At 45.9% G+C, this 12,931-nt stretch overlaps 1 long non-coding RNA gene across 1 annotated transcript in view; it reads right to left on the bottom strand.

The window, feature by feature from the left end:
• Positions 1 to 7,371, bottom strand: part of LOC121280781 — a 58,928-nt gene extending 51,557 nt beyond the window's left edge. Inside the window, exons 1-2 of the long non-coding RNA XR_005943708.1 lie at positions 7,262 to 7,371; positions 6,313 to 6,389 (exon numbers count right to left, since the gene is read on the bottom strand). This is a non-coding gene — a long non-coding RNA (uncharacterized LOC121280781). The remainder of the gene's footprint in view (positions 1 to 6,312; positions 6,390 to 7,261) is intronic.
• Positions 7,372 to 12,931: the final 5,560 nt, after the last annotated feature.

The following is a 12,931-nucleotide window of genomic DNA, read 5'->3' on the forward strand; positions in this document are numbered from 1 at the left end:
ACCTAGCAGCCTGTTTAAAAACAGCACAGCCAGCCTTCCAAAGGCTGCCATGGATGTTGCACAGAAGGATGTCCGAGAGCACTCTCAGGGAGCAGGCCAGGCAGGAGGGCAGGTCGGCGGGCCAGTGTGCCCCGAGATTTTCAGGTGAGTGCCTTGCTGCCCTCCTCGAGGAGGTGATAGCACGGCATGAAATCATAGTGCCAAGGGACGGAAGGAGGAGAAACCCTCACATGACAAAATGTGCCTGTGAGGAGGTGACAGATGGGTCAGCTCCTACGATGTGGTGAGACACACCTGGGTGCAGTGCCGCAAGTGGTTGAATGACCTCTTGCGGTCGGGAAGGGTGAGCACCGTGTTGGCATGGCTCACTTAGCACAGCAGTTAGGTTGCCACCCCCCCCTCCCCCCCCCCTCCCACCCCCCACCACCCCACCGCCCAGCAGGCCCCGCAACTCGGAATTTTATTATTGCACTCATTCATTCACAGCATGTGGCCTTCGCTGGCTGAGCCAGCATTTATTGCCGATGCCTAGTTGCCCCTGAGAGGGTGGTGGTGAGCTGCCTTCTGTACCCCCGGCATGTGGTACACTTACACCCACAGTACTGATTTGGGGGCGACCTGCAGGGTCTGGACCAGTGCAGTGCTGGGACACCCAAACATTTCAAAGCCAGGATGCTGACTGACTTGGAGGGGAACTTCCAGGTGACGGGGTAGCCATCCATCTGCTGCCTTTGTCCTTCTAGGTGGTTGTGCTCATGGGTTTAGAAGGTCATGCAGTAGTGGCAAATGTGATGGAGGCAGTATCTGCGCAAGGGGCTCAGCCTTGGCTGCTTGGAATGAGTGTACAGCAGCTCCAGGTTCATGAATCGGATGAGCCCTGTAAGGTTTCCCTCAGGTGGGGGTGACAAGGCTGCAATGGCAATGCAGCTACAGGGTGAACTAATCAATGTTCCTCTCTCCTTTCAGGAGAAGACCATACACAATAATGCTGAATGGCTGTGGACTGGCGGAGGGCAGGTCCACCTTCTGATACTGACCAGATACGAGCAGAAGGCTCTCGAGCTGGAGAGGCGCCATGCACCCAGGTCAACCGGCAATGGTGAGGTTAGGGGGTCACTGGGAGATAAGAGGGCCATGCACTGAGGCCGTGCAATGTCTCTCAGTGCAAATATTCCACTGTTGAATGTATATTGATTTCAGCCTCCAACATAGGTTTCCCATTGATAATAGAAGGAGGAGCACATCCTGATCCAGGTGCCAGGCATACACATTAACAGTGTAATGACTTCTACTAATCAAATGTCCTTGTTCTTCCTTTCAGCTCACCTGCTCACTGTCCCCTGAGGGCCCTGAAGATATACAAGCACCAGCATCACACTATCTCAGCCAGGCAGTCACCAGCGCAGATACCAGCACCTCAGTGGGGATAAGATCGTCGGCTAGTGTCTCGGTGCACAGCGGTGATGGTACCTCACACTCACTTGAGGTGCAGGTGGAGACAGGAAGTGCCCAGGGCGCCAGCAGTCAGAGCACTGCAGAGGACCAGAGACATGCTCAATCAGTGGCTGATGATGCACCTCTGGAGTGGTCCCTGAGGCAGCAGGATGTGCGGGAGGGTCTGGTAGAGATACATGAGGTAATGCATGTCATGGTCTCTGTGATGGAGGAGTCCATTTGGAGCATCAGCAATGCAATGACCCTCATGGCCGAGCATAATGCCTCCTCCATGGAGAGAGGCTCCTCCAGGAGAACAGTCAGGGCTTCCTGGGGATGTGCTCTGACCAGCAAGCCCTCACAGTGGCATTGACTTCAGCTGGTCAAGGCCAGTGTGGGAGATGGATTGGGCACCCAGTATCCCAGCTAAGTGCCCGTCCATCACTGGTGAGCAGGGAGGTCTAAAACAACCTCATGTTGGCGTACAAGCTGCCTGTCATCTCTGCGGGCTCCTCTCAGGGCGCTCCGGGTGAGGGCAGCTGCTCCTCCGCCCCTCTGCCAGTGAACATGGCATCCGATGAGGCTGCAATGACTGGGGAGGTGCCAGCCATGCCATTGGCAGCTCCCTCCCAGGCAGGGCCAGCACAGGCCCATGGGCCAGAGGGCACCCACCAAGGTCATCAAGGCCAACAGGACAGCACAGTGAGCAGGCTGTCTCCAATGCCAATGCCAGTGAGGGGGGAGCCCCTAGACGTTGTACTTCAAACGTAAGCATAAATCACCTTTGGCACAACACGGGCTTATCACTGGTGGTTTTCTGTAACCCCATATTAGTTGCTTCTCATTCAGTATGATGCTCAACATCTTTTAATGCACTTTCATTTCTGTTTTTTACTGTGCAATCATTAAATGTTTTAGTTCTCAACAAGCCTTTGAGTGCTTCATTGCTTCTGTAGCTGAAGGGGAACCCATGATGTTATAAGTAACTTGTTTGTCATTGAGCTTTATCGACAAGGCACATAGTTAATGTTCCTGACCAGGCAGATGTTGCTTTCACGTATCAAGTATAGAGCCTGCAGCCCTGTCATGTGTTAGAGGTCTATCTGTGGTGTGCTAACTGAAGGATCGTTGGATCAAAGCCTCCCGGGTATCCCTGCCTCCCTAGAGGTTGCCCAGGTCAGGGTCTATCCCCTCAGTGTTTTCCTCTGCATGCTCATCCTCAAACTTACTACTGGACTCATTGTCTGCAGCCAGAGAACCTGCATCTACATCTTCTTCCTCCACAGCGCCACCTCCACCTTTCTAGTGCCAGGTTGTGGAGAGCGCAGTATGCAACCACTATCAGTAACACACGATCTGGGGGGTATTGGAGTGTAGCCCCTGAATGGTCCAGGCATTTGAAGAGTATCTTGAGAAGACCTATGGTTCTCTCCACCACAGCTCTTGTGGAGGCGTGGCTCCTATTGTACCGCTGCTCGGCCTCTGTCCTTGGATGGCAGAGAGGCATCATGAGCCATCTTTTGAGGGTATTGCCCTTGTCACCCAGCAGCCATCCAGCCAGCCGGTCTGGAGCACTGAAGATCCTTGGCACCTGGGAGTGCCTGAGTATGTAAGCGTTATGGGAGCTGCCTGGGTACCTTGCACAGACTTGCAGAATCTGCATCATATGGTCACACACTATTTGTACATTCATGAAGTGGAAGCCCTTCCTGTCGACAAAGTCACCCGGCTCAGCTGCTGGTGCCTTGATGGCCATATGTGTGCAGTTGATTGCACCCTGGATGCGGGGGAGGCCAGCAATTGTTGCAAAGCCTCTGGCTCGCTCCACCTGGCTGGCCTCGTCCAAGTGCTAGTGAATGAAAGTCAATGCACGCCTGAAGAGACCATCTGTCACCAGCTTGACGCAACTGTGGATAGCTGATTGGGAGACTCTGCAAAGGTCACCCACCGACCCCTGGAAAGAGCCGGAGGCATAGAAGTTGAGGGCAGCCTTGACCGTCAATGCCATTGGCATGGGCTGTCCACCCAGACAGTTGGAGCTGTTCTCAACTGACAGATGGAGGTCACTGTCTCCCTTGAGAGACGGAGCCTCCTTCGGCATTGAGCCTCAGACATATTGAGGTAGCTGCATCACCACCTGTAAACATTGGCAGCAGCATAGTGGCATCTTCTGTGGCCCCTTCCATCTTGCGCTTCCTATTGGCCCTGCACCCCTTGTGCCTGCACCTGTCCTCCCAAAGGTGGCTCCCCTGGAGGCTGAATATGGACTCCTCCTTCTCCCCCTTCTGGCCTCTATTCCTCCTCAGAGGAGATGCCTCTAGTAGAGAGCACAACTCCCATTCTCAGGGTAAGGGAAGGCTGCCTGAAAGCTGCAAGGCCCCAAGGATTGTGTTTCCTCCAGAGTCCTGAACTGAAGCCTGTTATTCCTGTACAAGCAACTGTGAAGAGATTTGAAGTTCTCCTGTTCACACAAGCAAGTAACAGTAAGTTTCTAAAGTAAGTGACTAACAACTTGCATCTGTAAGTCCACTCACCCGTCTTATCCTGCCTATTGATGAGGTTTTTAAAAATGTAGCCTACCCGCCTGCCCGTTACTCCCGTGCGACGCTTTGAAAATAGAACGGGCTGTGAAAAACTGTCGTATATTACTGTCTCAAGGACCTTAAGTGGCCTGGTAATTAATGGCAGGCGCACCTCAGAACTCATAGCGTGCTTGCCCACCAAAATATCGCAATGGCGCGCAGTGGCATTGGGACGCACGCCCGATGTCATTGCGCGTCATTTTACACATCGGGCCCACACCCACACGCCGACCTCAAAATTCTGCCCGAAGTCTTCTGGACAAACCAATTGCTCCAGACTTGTAGGAATAAATACAGTATGATTGGAGAATGAACACAGGACATGCAGAGAAGGCTAAGCTGCTGGAAGAAGAAGGAGGAACAGGAGAAGATCTCAGAAGCTGGCTATATCTTCCCAGAGTGTTCGGAGTGTTCAATTCCTCTACCTGGACCTCAGTGAGGAACAAAATGTGGGAATTATGCGCTTCAGTAAGAATGTCATTAGTGAAATCACACAACTGCGATTTTAAAGCATGGCAAGGGCTGCATTACCAGTGGCTGTGAATGTGACCATGGCAATAAATTGTTATGTGTCTGGCTCCATCCAGACTGAAATAGGAGATATTTGCAATATCTTCCAGTTTTCCGTCCAATGTCACATAAGCAAGCTTATTGAGGGTCTCTGTTCAAAGAGAGCTGATTACATTACACTTTCTCTTGCCTAACGACCATCAGACAGAGCAAGCATGTGGCTTCCCTGTGGTTCGCTGTGCACCACATATTAACTCTTCCATGTAGCAGAACTGGAAAGGATCTTATTCCCTCAAAATCCAGCTGGTGTGCAATCATGCAGGTCAATACCCGATATCCTGGCAGCAGTCATGATGTCTTTATTCTGTGGAAGGCCACTGTGCCATTTGTTTTTGAGCCAACACAGCGAGCCAAAGGATGGCCACTGGGTGACGGGGGCTATCCTCTGATGACAGGGCTCATGACTTCAATCAGGAACCAACAGAAAGGTGCACTGCAGGCCTACAATTAGACCATGCTGCCACACAAAAGGTGCTAGAGTGGATTACTGACATACTCAAACAACATTTCTGCTGCCTGGACTGCTCTGGAGGAGCCCTGTAGTATTCAGCAGAATGGGTGTCAAGGTTTGTAGTGGCCTACTACATGCAACATAACCTCGCCCATTATAAGAGGACAGCCCTTGCCACTAGCTATACGTAGAACAACTGAGGAGCAAGAGGAGGAGGAGTAAGAGGAAAAGGAGGAAACCTAGGCACTTCTTTTCTGCAGGTTGTCAAGCATGATAACAGTAAAAGCGACCCTGATTCCTTATTAATCAACAGTCCCACACCTTCCCTTCTATACTGAAATGGTTGGTTTTATGTCTTGAGTCTATGAGTTCACTAGTCGAGTAAACTCAAATTGCACACCTTCATATACACTTTTTAGTTGGTGCTCGCTATCAATAACGGAGAGAGACTGACATAAGAACGAACTGTGATTGTTTATTGCAATAGAAGGAAGAGCACTAAATCCTTGCCTGCTCTCACAACCACCTCCAGCTCTAGACTGACAATTAACCAGTAGCCCACGCTGTACAGTGATTCGACTGTACTGTCACATGGGTAGTCCACTTGTATTCTCTTAAAGGTACATGGTACTCCACTTTACCACAGTTGGGCTCCAAGCTCTGTACAAAGTCCTGTGCCAAGTTGGTGCTGAGCTCCTCCATGTTGAACACAGGCCTTCCAGCAGGCTTCCTATTGCATCAAGCATTTAGTTTTGTATGCCCATCAGCGTGCTTCTGTAGGCTTCCCCATTCAAATCCTCATCTGAGTCCACTGTAGTAGAACCTGTGTGACCTCACCGTCTGGTGAACTGGCACATGCGCTAACCTTGCCCCTGCCCTGGAAATTGTTCCTAGTGGGTTTTATCCGGCAGGAAAATATCACTCCTCTTCCAGTCAGGCCTCAGGTTAAAATATAAATAGACTAGCACCCTATGACATTTCTGGAGCAGATCTGCCTACTTAGTGAGGACCCCACTGGCAGATGTCCTTGTTGGCTGCAATGTAAAACTAAAGCTGACAAGATCAGAGTGGGAAAAGAGTGGACTTGTCCCTTTTCCATTTTAACTTTCAATACCAGGTCAATGGGTGGAGACAATTGGGGTGGAGTGAAGGGGAAGTTATAACTGAGGCCATTGTTACTGAAAGTTGCACAAAAGAATGGATACAAGTGCAAATTGACATTCAGGGATTTGTAGTTTCTATCCAAAGATAACAAAGATAACAAAGATGACTAACCTCTTATAAGCATTTTATGCTTTAGATGCTTTTTTTTCTATTTGCTGTAATCTTTTTGGTTTCATATCACTACTTTACTGTAAATAAAACAACAAAGTGAACAGTGACGCTCTGCAGTCATTTCCTGAAATGCACTTATCACCATCCAATGATGACAGAAACAGGCACAATATTAAGCCATTTAATATGTAAAAAATCTGGTCAAAATGCAGTGTTGTGACTTAGCGTGTTAAGATGTTTAATACACTATGCAAATTATTACAAATAGGGTCTTTATTAATCCTAGAACTATGTAACTTTCTGAGGCAGATTATTATAAAAGCTTCTGCAGATTATAGCATACAAGACCCATTTATGGGACTACTAGAAGGACCAGTTAAAAGGTTAAGAGAGATTATGGTGCTATTAGATTTCAACACTTACAGGAAGTGTAGTTTTGAGACTTGATTTGAGTAGGTCTTAAATGCCTCAGTGGAGGAAGGTTAAAGTTTTTGCAACATCATGGCACAGGAGTCAAGCAACTTCTAATTAGATTGAATTATTCAGCAATTTGCTAAATTGGGCAACTTTGATGCTGCATTGAAAACGTTTTCATCCTAAGTGTGCAGAAAGTAGGTGATTCAATACTTTGAAATCTATCTTAGATCCAATTTCCTTTTCAGCAGAAACAAGCTGTTTAATCACAGATTCACAGATTTTCACTCTCAAAGAGAATCAAAGAGAATCACTCTCAAACTCTTTCAATTTCCACCTTCCTCCCATTCCACCATGCAAAATTTGTGGAAAATAGCATAACCTCATCTTTTGCCTTTCCAAACTTACTACTACAAGACATAAAAATGAACAGTACAATCGGGAAGATTTGTTTACAGCCATTGGCAACTTTTCAAGAATTCCCCTCTCCCACAATCCCATGAGTACAGAAATTAAATAAATACAATTAACTCACCAATAGCAAATCATGAACTAACAAGACCAACGGAACTACATACACTGTGAAAATTTATTGAGAATCAAAGAGTCAATGCTCTAATGGGCCGAGCATTAATCTTGCAGGAAGGAGCAGAGCTCAGCAGACTTGCAGCTCATGTTACCAGCATATCAGATCATTACTTAAAGGCACACCGTCATCAACTGTAGTATAGGGCATTTGTATTTAGGAGTGTGAAATGGCAGTGTTTGAGTTCCAGTGATAGTCACTGGACAAATCTGAATCATAAAATCTTAGATTAATAAAAAAAAATATAAAGTTGAAGGCAAAAAATTAAAGACATTACCTACAGCAACTACTGTTGTGTAAATTTATTCCAGCAGCCAGCGAAGTGTAATTTAAGTTAAAAAGGTTCTCTCAAAAATGTAACCTTGAATGAGCCCTGTCATCCAATGAATGGGAACAAGGGAAAAAAACTGAGGCTCCCTGTCACAGTTTCTATACAGTGACATGCAAGTAATATTCATGCCGCACAAGTGCCAGGCAATAAAGATCTCTAACAAGAGGAAGTCTAACCACTTACCCTTGATATTCAACTGCATTACCATTGTTGAATTCCCCATCATCAACATCCCAGGGTCACTATTAACCAGAAATTTAACTGGCACAGCCGCACAAATGCTATGGCTGCAAGAGCAGGTCAGAGACTGGGTATTCAATGAGAGTGAGTCACCTCGTAATTTCCCCAAAATATTTTCACCACTTACAGGGCACAAGTCAGGGGTGTGATGGAATACTCTCCACATGTCTGGATGAGTGCAGCTCCGACACATCTCAAGTAACAGCAGGGAGGACAATGTGGCCTGTTCGATTGCCACCCAATCACATTCACCACCTCCAACCAATATGTAGTTGTGTACCATCTACTGATGCACTAAGCAACTCCCCAAAACTTCTGTAAAGGCACATTCCAAACAATCTCTACTACCTAGGGCAAGGGGAACAGGTGCATTGGAACACCAACAACTGCAAGTTCCCTTCCAAGCACACACCATCCTGGTTTGGAAATGTATCATTATTCCTTCATTGTGCTGGGTGAAAATCCTGGATCTCCCTGCCTAACAGCACCTTGAAAATACCTTTACCAGACAGACTGCAGCAGTTCAAAAAAGCAGCTCACTACCACCTTCTCAAGGACAATTAGGAATGAACAATAAATACCGGCCTTGCCAGCAAACGCCCACACCCTGTGAATTAATTTTTAAAAAAACAATGGAATCAGGAGAGCAGTTACGTTGGATTTGTTTATGTTAAACTGTATGGGAATTGGCAGAGGCATAGAATATGAAAGTAAGGATATAATGTTGGAATTGTATAAAATACTGGTGAGGCCACAACTGGAGTATTGTGTGCAGTTCTGGTCACCACATCACAGGAAGGATGTAATAGCTCTGGAGAGACTGCAGAGGAAGTTTACAAGAATGTTGCCAGGGTTAGAAAAGTGTAGCTATGAGGAGAGATTGGATAGGTTGGGGTTATTTCCCTTGGAACAAAGAAGGCTGAGAGGTGATTTGACTGAGGTGTACAAAATTATGAGGGGAATAGATAGAATGGACAGGATAAAATTGTTTCCCTTGATGGAGAATTCTAGAACCAGGGGACGTAGTTTCAAGATAAGTGGCAGAAGATGTGGGGGGACATGAGGAAGAACTTTTTTATGCAAAGGATAGTGGGTGTTTGGAATTCGCTGCCCAAGTTGGTGGTAGAGGCAGAAACTTTAAACTCTTTTAAAAAGTACCTGGATTTGCACCTAGAGTGCTGTAAGCTGCAGGACTATGGGCCGGGTGCAGGAAAATGGGATTAGAAAGGGCACCTGGATGTCCCGGGGCTAGCATGGACAAGATGGGCCGAATAGCCTCCTTCTGTGCTGTAACTTTTCTATGGTTCCATGGAAGGTGTAATCAGACTGATTCCAAAGTGTGAAGGAATAGGCTATCAGGCAAGGCCAAAGAAACTTCAGTTAATTCTAGAATTAAGGACGATGTCAATGAAATGTACATTAAATATTTAATGGTATAAATAATGTAAACTCCAATTTTCACTTCAGGATAAGCCAGTTCAATAGAACTAGAGGATATAAATGGAAATTAATGAGATGTTCATTAGGAACAGACATTAGTCTTCTTCAGTCAAAAGAATGATAAATGTTTGGAATAATCTATCCAAGTGGGTAACAGAGGCAAAAATCATTCAGGCTATTCAAAATCCAAATTGATGTCATGGTAGAAGAGTGAATAAATGTTTTTCTCACTGAGATTGTGAAGGAGTCTTTTGAGAGGTATTTGGCATGTGACAAACCAGGCTGTAATTTCTATGGCTGGGATTTTCCAGCCCTGTTGTGGCAGGGCCCACTGAGGGAGATTAGCCCAACCAAAAGTCCATTGACTTTCAGTGGGGCCAGACAATCCCAGCAGCAGGCGGGGCCAGAAAATCCAGCCCTATGTTTCTCTTTGATACAGCTAGACAATTTTCTGTTCTGTTGCAGCGTAACCCAACAGCCTATAACAGTTTGCTGAACTAATGAGTTAGTATTTAAACATGATCCTGGGACAAGGTTAATTTTGCTTAAGACTGATGCCAATAGCAAAGGAAGAGAAAAGCAAAACTAAGTGAAGATGAGCCATGATAGATCTAGACATGGAACTTGGAGAGTTCTGTGCTGGTCAGAAGGTCATGGTGAAAAACCACCGAGGCGATGAAGAGAAGTATTTGATTGGAGTTGTTGTAAAGAGGTTAGGTGCATTCACATACCCAGTGAAGATTGGAGAGGGACTCTGTCAGTGTCATGTTGATCATTTGCTTGAGAGAGGAAATCTGACAAAGGTAGAGCAGGAGAAACTTCCTATAGTTCAAATTCTTCCTCCAGCCCAAAGTGTAAGTCAGAAAGAAGATAAAAGTCACAAAGATAATGAAAGTTTGCCAGTATCACAAAATCCACCTGTTTAGCAAAGTGAGTTAGGCTCTTTTAGTGAGACAAATCAATCAATATCCCAGCCATTGAGTGGAGTTGGTAGTCAAATTCAACGTTCAGGTTTGATGCAGTCAGAGATGTTAAGAGAGCAAAGTCAAACTAATGGAAATGGAAAAAGATAACCATTCAGAAAGAGAAAGAAGCCAGATAGGTTAATTGAAAGTATGTAGGAAGAGGAAATAAGTTTTTTTTCACTATTTCTTGTCAAATTGTGATATTTTTGTTGAACACATACATGTGTTAAGGAAAAATAATGTTTGTACGTGTAAATTACTCTGGTAATATCAGTCATATATGTTTTGGTTGTGAATAGAGTAAAAATAAATATGCAATCCAACTGTTAAATTTCAGCTATTGTTGATATTGGTTTAGTCAGATTATATTCTGGGAAATTATGTACATGTACCATTGTACATTTTAATGTATAAGTTTTTTTCAGTGGGGTGGGGGGGCAGTGTCGTATACTGCGAGATCTGATCATTTTGTTATAATGCCCTCGCTGCTGCCCTCTCTGTTGAGGGGACCTTAAAGAAAGGTAGTTCAATAATGCCTGTCTGATGAGAATCTATATGGTGAGTTTTGCTCAGTGCAACACACAACAGAAAATATCGCAGCATAGGGCACCTTTAAAATAGTACAATATCCCAAGGCACTTCTTCGGAACAATATCAAACAAATGTAACACCAAACTACGTAAGCAGATATTTGGGCAGATGATCCAAATGGCCAAAGAAGTAGCTTTTAAGGAACTTCTTAAAGGAGGGAGAAAGATAATGAGGCAAAGAGGTTTGAGGAGGCTGTGGATTACAGTATAAAAGGATTACAGCAGTCAAGTAATCTGTCCTCCAACAGATTACTGTAATTGCTGAGGCACTGCCCCAGGAGAATGGCAGTGGCTCCATAATGCACAAATCTACGGTCCTCTCTCAGAATGACAACTTTCACGCTCCCACTATTACTACTCTGCCAGTATCCTTTTTGTTGCCTGTTAGTCAACCAGGCCAGACTCCTGCTGCCCATGCTGAGGTGATGCAGTCCAAGGCTAGTCCCTCAAGACCTGAACTGCTCAAGGTTGCCTGCAGTCTCTCTAGCCATACTGCAGCCATGGGGGTAGCACTGCATGGAGCACCTGGACAGGCACTAAAGGAACGCACAGGAGTGAATAGATCATTTTTGCATATATTATTGGAAGAATTGTTGATGAAAGTTGTGATTAAATGGTTTATTGTTGGGGATTTTCATTTCAGGATTTTGGCCAACAGGAAGCTGTGGTCCATGGAAGATGGATTGAATTGTGGGGAATTGCGGTGCAGCTGTGAAGTGGGGTTGAGATCTCAGGAGAACCAGAGTCTGAGTACCTACTCACAGACAGATTACCTGGAATGAAGGAGTACCAGATGCCTTCTCCCTTCACCCTCCTCTTGAAGAAGCCTCCAAAGGCCTGGTGGCAAGGAATGCACCCTCCATCAAGGTTGTGGAGGGAATAGCAGAACAGCATAAACTTGGAGACACCCTCAGATGGGTATAGGAGGGCTCCTCACGAGTGGTTCAGGCAGTGGAAATAAAAACAGAAAATGCTCAAAATATTCTGCAGGGCAGGCTGTATGTGTGGAGAAAGCCAAAAAAGCTGGTCAATGACTTTCATTATGATGTCAATTATTTATGCTGTCCACAATGTTCCTGGTATCTGAATGGCTCTCAATATAGCTATATACACATGGGAGAATGGCAGCATGGAGATATGAGCCACGTGTAGAATAGGTACCCCGTGTCATCCAGCAGCTAGCCTTTAAACCTTTGTGGTGACCCAAAAATGGCAGGTATATTGGTTGGCACAGGATGAATGAAAATCAATATGTCATGGCTGCTGCAAGAATAACAGGCATTTAATGACAGGATCTTTGGGTCTGGTCACACATTAGCTACATTGTAATGGAGTGATATTCTTTGTCCACATCTCCTCATTAACATGTGGGGCTGGCAGGGCCACATGTGTGGAGTCAATGGCAGCCTACACCATTGGGAATCCCACTAGCCTGGCAAAGCCACCTGTTCACTCATCCTTCTTCTCTCTGGTCAGCGGGAAAACTGTAAAGCCCTCTCTCCTTCTGTACTGGTCCTGTGTCATCTTGCTGCTGCAGTGATGCATGGCAAACTGTAAAATGTAGTGAATGTCACCTCTTCCCGCCTGGAAGGATCCTGAGGAATTTAGGACCACTGGCAGTACTATGCTGTGCTGTGCAGGTCAGGGGTAGAAGGTGGCACTGTTCAGTCACCATCTCCCTATTGAAATGTAGGCACCTCACACACTGTTCCTGGCTGAGCAGACTGAGGAGAAGTGCTCCTTAAAGAGCCTTGAGTAGGGCTGTCTGTTGAGACCTGTCCTCCTCCCTTGCTCACAGCTTTCTTTCTCTGCTGTCAGTGCTGCATATCCTCAAGTTGTCGGAAAGATCCTAATTGATTGGCTGTGGGTGTTTCACTTAAATGGACATAGCAAAATGAAAACCTCTATGGAATTCACACCACCTATTTTTGTGAGCTGACCCCAAACTCAAAATCTATGGATGCCTAGACTTACTGTATCCAAACTCGAAACTGAACACTGAAGGCTGTAGAGAATTTTGAATTTTACAAACAGCACATCTTCGGGGATGGAC

The sequence above is a fragment of the Carcharodon carcharias genome, chromosome 8, assembly GCF_017639515.1.
Source record: "Carcharodon carcharias isolate sCarCar2 chromosome 8, sCarCar2.pri, whole genome shotgun sequence".
NCBI classification, from domain to species: Eukaryota; Metazoa; Chordata; class Chondrichthyes; order Lamniformes; family Lamnidae; genus Carcharodon; species Carcharodon carcharias.